At 39.7% G+C, this 7,540-nt stretch overlaps 1 pseudogene; it reads left to right on the forward strand.

The window, feature by feature from the left end:
• Positions 1-354: 354 nt before the first annotated feature.
• LOC141846173 (putative receptor-like protein kinase At1g30570) lies at positions 355-5,110 on the forward strand (annotated as a pseudogene).
• The last annotated feature ends 2,430 nt before the right edge of the window (positions 5,111-7,540 follow it).

Raw genomic sequence — 7,540 nt, forward strand, 5'->3', positions numbered from 1 at the left:
GGTTCGCCATTATCTCCTTTGGTTCTTACTGCAGGTTAAAGATCTGGATCTGTGAGAATTTAGTTTATGATTATTTTTTTCTCCGTTTGGCAAAAAGCATGCAGACAAAGTAATGCCGCAGCATATTCCGGCAGAAAAATCTGAACTTGCGCACGCAAATCGCGTGCCGGTGCTGCTTGATCGATCGCAAGCTGCGATTTTGATCGGTTGAATGTGTAAACTCGGTCAATTGGTAGCTGCTTTGAGCAATTAAATAAATGGGCAAAAGAGATAAGTCTGTCAGAGTTGCTCTTCTGATCTACCAATCGACAGCACAAGAACATGTGCCCATCACCCACATTGTGGATTCTCCATCACTTGGCTGATGTGTGGGTGAGAGAGAAAGAGAGAGAGAGTAAAGTCAAAGTGATGTCTTGAGCGCTTGTTTTGCGAGGCTTCCTCAAGCAACTGCTGCAGCTTGGAAGACCCGGTGAATGACCCACAAATGTTGGGTAGTCTCCTGCCATAAAGGAAGAGATCCATCTGCAGAGCTCCAGGTACGTAGCTGGCCTGTGGGTTCGCTTCCCGTCGTGATAAGGTACGCAAGGACCAGAAAACTTCGACCTTTCTCAAGATCTCTCCTTTTAGCAGCTTTTACTGTGCTTCCTCTCCCTCTTGGTGGCTTCAAGCTCGCATTTTTAGGTCTCTTGGTTGTGGATCTCGTCATATTGTGGAAGGATTTCCTCTTATTATAGGTCTTGCTCATCCGCCCATCTACAAATTCTAGGGTTTCTGTCTGGAAAGATAGTGAAGAAAGATATACTGAGGGTTTTCTCTTCTCTGCATTTAGGTTTTTCTGCAATGGTAAGTTTGTTCGATCCCCTTCTGGTTATAGTTTTGTCTGCTGATTTTATCAAAGGTTTTCTAATTATCACTGTTTGATCTTGAAGGATGCTTAGGAATGGTTCCAACCTTGGACTGAATCAAAGAATGGTGTTGCTTGGGCTTCTATTTTTGGTTCTTATTTCAACTTTTCTTGAAGCTGGATATGGTCAAGTGAACACTTATCTGCTCAATTGTGGTTCTACTGATAGTATCGTCGATGCTAATGGCAGGAGATGGGTTGCAGATTCATCTGGTGAGAATTTTACTTTGAGCGATAATGGAACGGCTGTAAGCTCTGTTACAGTTGAAGATAACTCGATTTACCAGTCCTTGTATAAGACTCTCCGAGTATTCAACTCTTCGGCTTACTATAGCTTCAATGTGTCTCCTGGGAGTTACTGTATCAGGCTTCATTTCTACCCTTTCTCGGCAGGAAGTTTGAACATCAATGATTCGGTGTTCGATGTAACTGCAAATGAGCTCAGGTTGGTTTCCCAGTTCAATGTTCCGGTAGAGATTTTGTGTTGGAACAGTCGGATGAATGAAGTCCACAACTCACTCATAAAAGAATATTTCCTTAATGTCAGTTCGAATGAACTGAAAATTAAGTTCGTTCCGAGTGTGACATCGTTTGCATTCGTCAATGCAATAGAAATCACTGAAGTAATGAACAACATGTTTGTTGATGCTGCAACGAAAGTAGGCACGAAAGAGAAGCTACCTTTCAGTCTGAATGAGCATGGCATAGAGACAATGTACCGGTTAAATGTCGGAGGGCCGGCTCTTGAACCCGGGAAAGATAGAGATCTGTGGAGAAAGTGGGATCCGGATGATAACTTTATGTTTTCTGCGAACGCTGCTATTGCAATTAGCAACAGATCTAACATCAGTTATTCCTCACTTAATGCTTCTTCGATCGCACCTCTGTTGGTTTACGAGACAGCAAGAATAATGTCTGATAATGAAGTTGTCGAGAAGAGGTTTAACGTCTCATGGAGGTTCCTTGTGGATCCAAACTTTGAGTACTTGATCCGGATGCACTTCTGTGAGCTGGTCTATGACAAGCAAAACCAGAGGATTTTTAGGATATACATCAATAATAAAACTGCAGCAGAGGAATACGATGTGTATTTGCAGGCAAGAGGGATGAACAAAGCCTACCATGAGGACTTTTCCGATGTCTTATCTCGGCAGATTGACACACTTTGGCTTCAGCTTGGGCCTGAACCATCTGTTGGTCCTTCAGGTATTGACGCAATACTCAACGGTGTGGAAATCTTCAAACTTAGCAAGAATGGCAGTTTAGCTCATGTTTCCGAAAGGATCAGTATCAACGAGGAAGGGGTGAGTACAAAGAAGACAAAAAGTAAAGTACTTTGGGCAGCTACTGGCATTGGTGCTTCTGTTGTTACCATTTCTATAGCTTGTGTTTTCTTGCTTCATCATGTTCGAAAAAGGAAAGCAGATTCTGTTAAGGAGGATCCTTCGAGTTGGCGTCCACTTTTCGTTCATGCAACAATGGCAAGTACCACAAATGCTGCTGCTAAATCTCCCCTAATCAACAACGGATTGCCAGCTCCTAATCGAACAGGAAGAAGGTTCACTTTGGCAGAAATTAGAGTTGCAACAAGTAACTTTGATGAGTCTTTGGTGATTGGAACAGGAGGTTTTCGGGAAGGTCTACAAGGGTGAAATTGATGATGGTATCCTGGTAGCTATCAAGCGGGGTAATCCACAATCACAGCAAGGTGCAGCAGAGTTTGAAACAGAAATTGAGATGTTGTCAAAGCTTCGGCATCGACATCTAGTCTCAATGATTGGGTACTGTGATGAGCAAAAGGAGATGATTTTGGTCTATGAGTACATGGCAAATGGCACACTTAGAAGCCATCTCTATGGTACTTCTCAGCCAGCTTTATCATGGAAACAGCGGCTTGATGCATGCATTGGTGCAGCTCGTGGACTACACTATCTTCACACAGGAGCCGAGTGGTGTATCATCCACCGAGATGTCAAGACTACAAACATTTTGCTGGACGGAGACTTTGTCGCCAAGATGGCTGATTTTGGCTTGTCAAGAGCTGGTCCGTCTTTGGATCACACTCATGTGAGTACTGCAGTGAAAGGGAGTTTTGGTTACCTTGATCCCGAGTATTTCCGAAGGCAACAACTTACTCAAAAATCAGATGTATATTCATTTGGAGTTGTACTATTTGAAGTTGTCTGTGCTCATCCAGTGATAAATCCCAGTTTGCCCAAGGATCAAAGTAACCTGGCTGAGTGGGCACTCCGATGGCAAAGGCAGCGTTCACTTGAGTCAATCATTGACCCGAAGTTAGACGGAGACTACTCTCTTGAATCGCTGAGGAAGTTCGGAGAGCTTGCAGAGAAATGTTTGGCGGATGAAGGAAAGAACAGACCTAACATGGGAGATGTCCTTTGGCACTTAGAATATGTCTTACATCTGCACGAAGCGTATAGGAAGAGCAGAGAAGGTGATTCCTTTGGAAGCACCGAGTTGGGATTCACTGATGTGTCTTTTTCTCTTCCATTTGTTCGAGAGGGGGATGAGGAACATGTTTCATAGCCTTTCAGAATCTAAAGACGTTTTCAAAAATGAAAAGGCACTCTATATTGATTCAGATTATGCAGGTTCTTGTTGCTCTTCGGAATATATTTAACCCTCAGGCAAGTTCTTGCGTCACCACTAGATACTAGAGTTATTCTACCTGATGTCTAGTAGTGTAACTTCTTGTTATAAAGTCTTCATAAGTTTGTCGAGTTGGTGATCCTTCACTTGCGAAACAAATAGTTCCAAAATCATAGAAGAGTCATTCTTGTCTATTTAGAGGATTTCTGTGATTCTTATTGTTCCGCAAGCTTATGTATGTTTACGAGATTATTTTGGCTGATAATTATACTTCTTTTGTTCTTTTAACTATTAGATTATATACTGAGTCCAAGTTTCTACTGATTTGTGTTAGAGTTATTCAAGTTGTTATGTTCTTGATCTGATTATCAAGATGTATTTGTCCGAATCACTTTGGGTCAGCTATGTGGATCCTATTCCTCCATATTGTCCATTATACAAGATCGATCGATTAAATTGTTGATCACATTAGTCGGCTATGTGTCAACTATCTACCTGTTCTATATGACACTCTAGATACAAAACAATAGATTTTGATTGTGTTGATTGGTGCAGAACAAAACTTGAAACCATGACTATGTAGCAACCATTTCCCACAGTTTGGTGGATACAATGGAACATATCAAATTCGTTTAAAGTTTTCCTCTATTCCCGTATAAATGCAAAATAGGAGTTGAATCTTGACTCGACAATCAACAGTATGACTCAAATGTTTGGAAAGCATTCGATAGCTACCGCAATCATAAATTTTATACCTTGTGTGGTAATAGGCTATGGAAATATGTTAGTTTGCATAAAGATAAAGAAGATGATCGAACACTATTTAAAAGAGATTATAATCTCTTTCCTTTTTAACATATCGCAAACAGTTATCATACATCCTTTGCCTTGGTATCGGAATGCTCTTGCTCCCATCGCAAAGTGCCCAAACTAAGTTTGTAGCTACAATTATAAGTTTTCTGATTAGGAAGTTTACCTGACAAACCTTAACTCAGACAATCTCAAGAACATAACACAAACTAAGTGCTTTTTGTTTTCAGGTGAATTACAGGCATGATGTTTATACTGAACCAATTCACTTGTTTTCGGTCGGTCTTCCGATCACCAAAATAGTATCAATCAAACTTGTTCAAATCAAATCTATGCTTCTTCTCTGTAGCAGTGTTTATGGCTGGAGTTGCCTCTCCTGTTCTCTTTGTTCCCGAAAGCAGTGATTCATGTTTCGTTTCAGTATTGCTTTTCTTCGCAGTTTTCTCCTCTGATGCCATCTCAAAATCTTCCAGTTCAAAAGTTGGCTGCCATGGCTTTCCCGAGCTTCGACTCTGCCTCTCTCCGAGCAATTGCAAGCGCTGCGTTTCTCGATCCACCAAGTAAGAAAAAAGCTGAAGCTTAGAGCACTTTGCTCCTTGTTCATCACCACTACTCTTCGCCTTCTCCATATCTGTGTTAACTTTAGCCCCATCAAAAGGGAGGAACCGCGAAAGAATTCACTAAAGTGTAAAAGAAAACTTACCGCTCACATTTCGATTCGATAATCTTTTGAAGTGTTTTCCAGCTTGTTCTTGTGCCCTGTGAGATAGAATTAGTATCGAGATTGCCTTAAATAGTTGCTTTAGAGTTCATCCATGCCTTCGAAACTTCCGATACAAAGTTCGGAAACTTCTGATAGAAACTAAACTCTTCTTTCTTCCTAACTTGTTACAAAGTGTTGCAGTATGTTCTGAAGTAGTAGCATTCATGGAAACATCAATTCTTTTACTAGGAACTTGGTGGAGATTTGAATGGAAAGTGTACTATTGTTTCTTCAGATTCCTACTTGTTTTTTCATATAACCCCCTGTAATGATGCTATTATCATTATAGCCTCTGCACTTTCTTATGTTACATAGGCTTAATCGATTGCGTGGTTCAATCAGCTCATCCGACCCACTTGGACTGCCCAATTTGATTCTCTAGCTCGATCGACTCGTCCAACTTGTGTAGCCCACCCAAACTAATCAGAGTGACTAAACCAATCAGATTGCTAAACTTGACCTACCCGCCTAAACCAATTGAATCACTCATAATTTTCTAACTTGTCTAACTTGATCAAATTTCCAAATTGATCGACCTATATGAACTACGGTGGAAATTAGGTGTGTAAATGAGTCAAGCTTAGCCGCATGCAAGATTGTTCATTTACTCATCGAGCGTGTTCAAGTTTATTTATTTATTGTACTCAACTAATAATGTTATTATCCTTGTACATTAGATTACATATTTATTAATTTATAAATATATTATAAGTTAATAAATAAATTTATTCATAAATTATTTTTATATTTGATATCCAAGTTACATGAATTAATTTTGAAATGGATAGTTCGGTCTCATATTTCATCCACCAAATAAATTCAAAAAGTAAGATGACTTTTAATGTGACGTTGGATTTGACGTGGCATCCCAACGTCACTAATTGTCAACGCGCATACGCTGCATGAGTTTTAAATTTGATTATTTGGAAAAAATATTTTAATTCTTATCACCACATCATCATGCCCTGAGGTCTTTATAAATTATTCCTAAAGTTTATTAAGAGGTTAATAAATTAAATTTATTAGTATTCAAACTTATATATATATATATATATATGTTTACTATTAAATAAAAATAACGAGCTTTTATCAAACGGTCCACTAAACGGAATATAATGATAATACGTTAAACGGAATTAATATTATTAGGAACGGAATTTATTAAACGGAATTTCAATTAATAAATTATATCTTTTAATTGGAAAATTATTAGGAACGGAATTAACATTTGTTAAACGGATCGGATATTTCATTTCTTCCATGGAACTCTATCTATATAAACAACCTAAAGCTAGCTGCCCTCCTACCTACCTATTCCTCGTTCATCTCATTCAAGTATTCTTCCGCGCACAGAATCCTTCACCATCTTCTCTTCGTGATGGGCGACGTTGTCGACGGTGTTGTGTCAATGGAGGTTCCCGGATGGGAAGCCAACGCAAATGGTTATGTCCTTACCATGGAAGCGGAAGTGGTGACACGGCGTTCGCAGGACACTCGTCCACCCCAGTTGACCCTACACTTTCACCTTCGGACGATTTCTCCTTCCACCCACGCTCCTCATCTTGCCCACTTCACCATCGAGCAACCCTACCAGAACATCATCCATGAGGCCGCTTGGGATGCGGAGACGCAGCGGATGCTCTCCCATGTGGTGGCGGAGGAGGATCACTTGCACACCGCCGACCTTGCCCTTCTCGTGCTAGCTTTCCGTATATACACCAGAGCAGTGCTAGACCGTTTTCCAATCATGGAATTATCCATGATGGAGTTCTTCTCAATGATTGAGATTCCCCCTACACCTCCTTCCACCACTACTAGCCACCTTCAATATTTTGTGCCTCTAGAGACACAACAATATTTTTTTGAGGATTACGATGACGACGACGACGAGCCCATTAGAGAGTTGGCACCGACACCTGCAGCAGTGGTGGAGGGGCTCCAAATGAAGATTAATGCAGAAGAAATTGACGGCATATGCTCAATCTGTCTGGAAGATTTCAACATAACGATGACTCATGTTTTGGAGATGCCGTGCCACCATGTATTTCACAAGGAGTGCCTAAGGGAGTGGTTAACTCGAAGCAATACTTGTCCGCTCTGCAGATTCACACTTTGAGAAAAACGATTTCTCAATTCATTTTTTCCCTTTAATTAGATTGTTTTTTATCTCCTTGATTAATGCGAACGTTAATTCTATATAAATATTAATGAAATTTTGTGTACATTTGTCATTTTTCTAATTTCATTATGTCCATTTAAATTGGTGATTGATAATTGCCTGCCAAATAATTATTTCAGAGGGAAAAACTATAAATTATATTGTTGAAATTGATAAATTAATGAAGAAAAATTATTTAATTAAAAACTAATTCAATTTGCCCCATTGGTTTAAATCCAAATTGTTTAATTAAGAACTAAATCAAATTGTTTAATTTAGAACTAATTGAATTTTC

Source organism: Curcuma longa, chromosome 15, assembly GCF_044706935.1.
Source record: "Curcuma longa cultivar G26 ecotype Majalengka, Jawa Barat chromosome 15, ITB_CL_G26_1.1, whole genome shotgun sequence".
NCBI lineage: Eukaryota > Viridiplantae > Streptophyta > Magnoliopsida > Zingiberales > Zingiberaceae > Curcuma > Curcuma longa.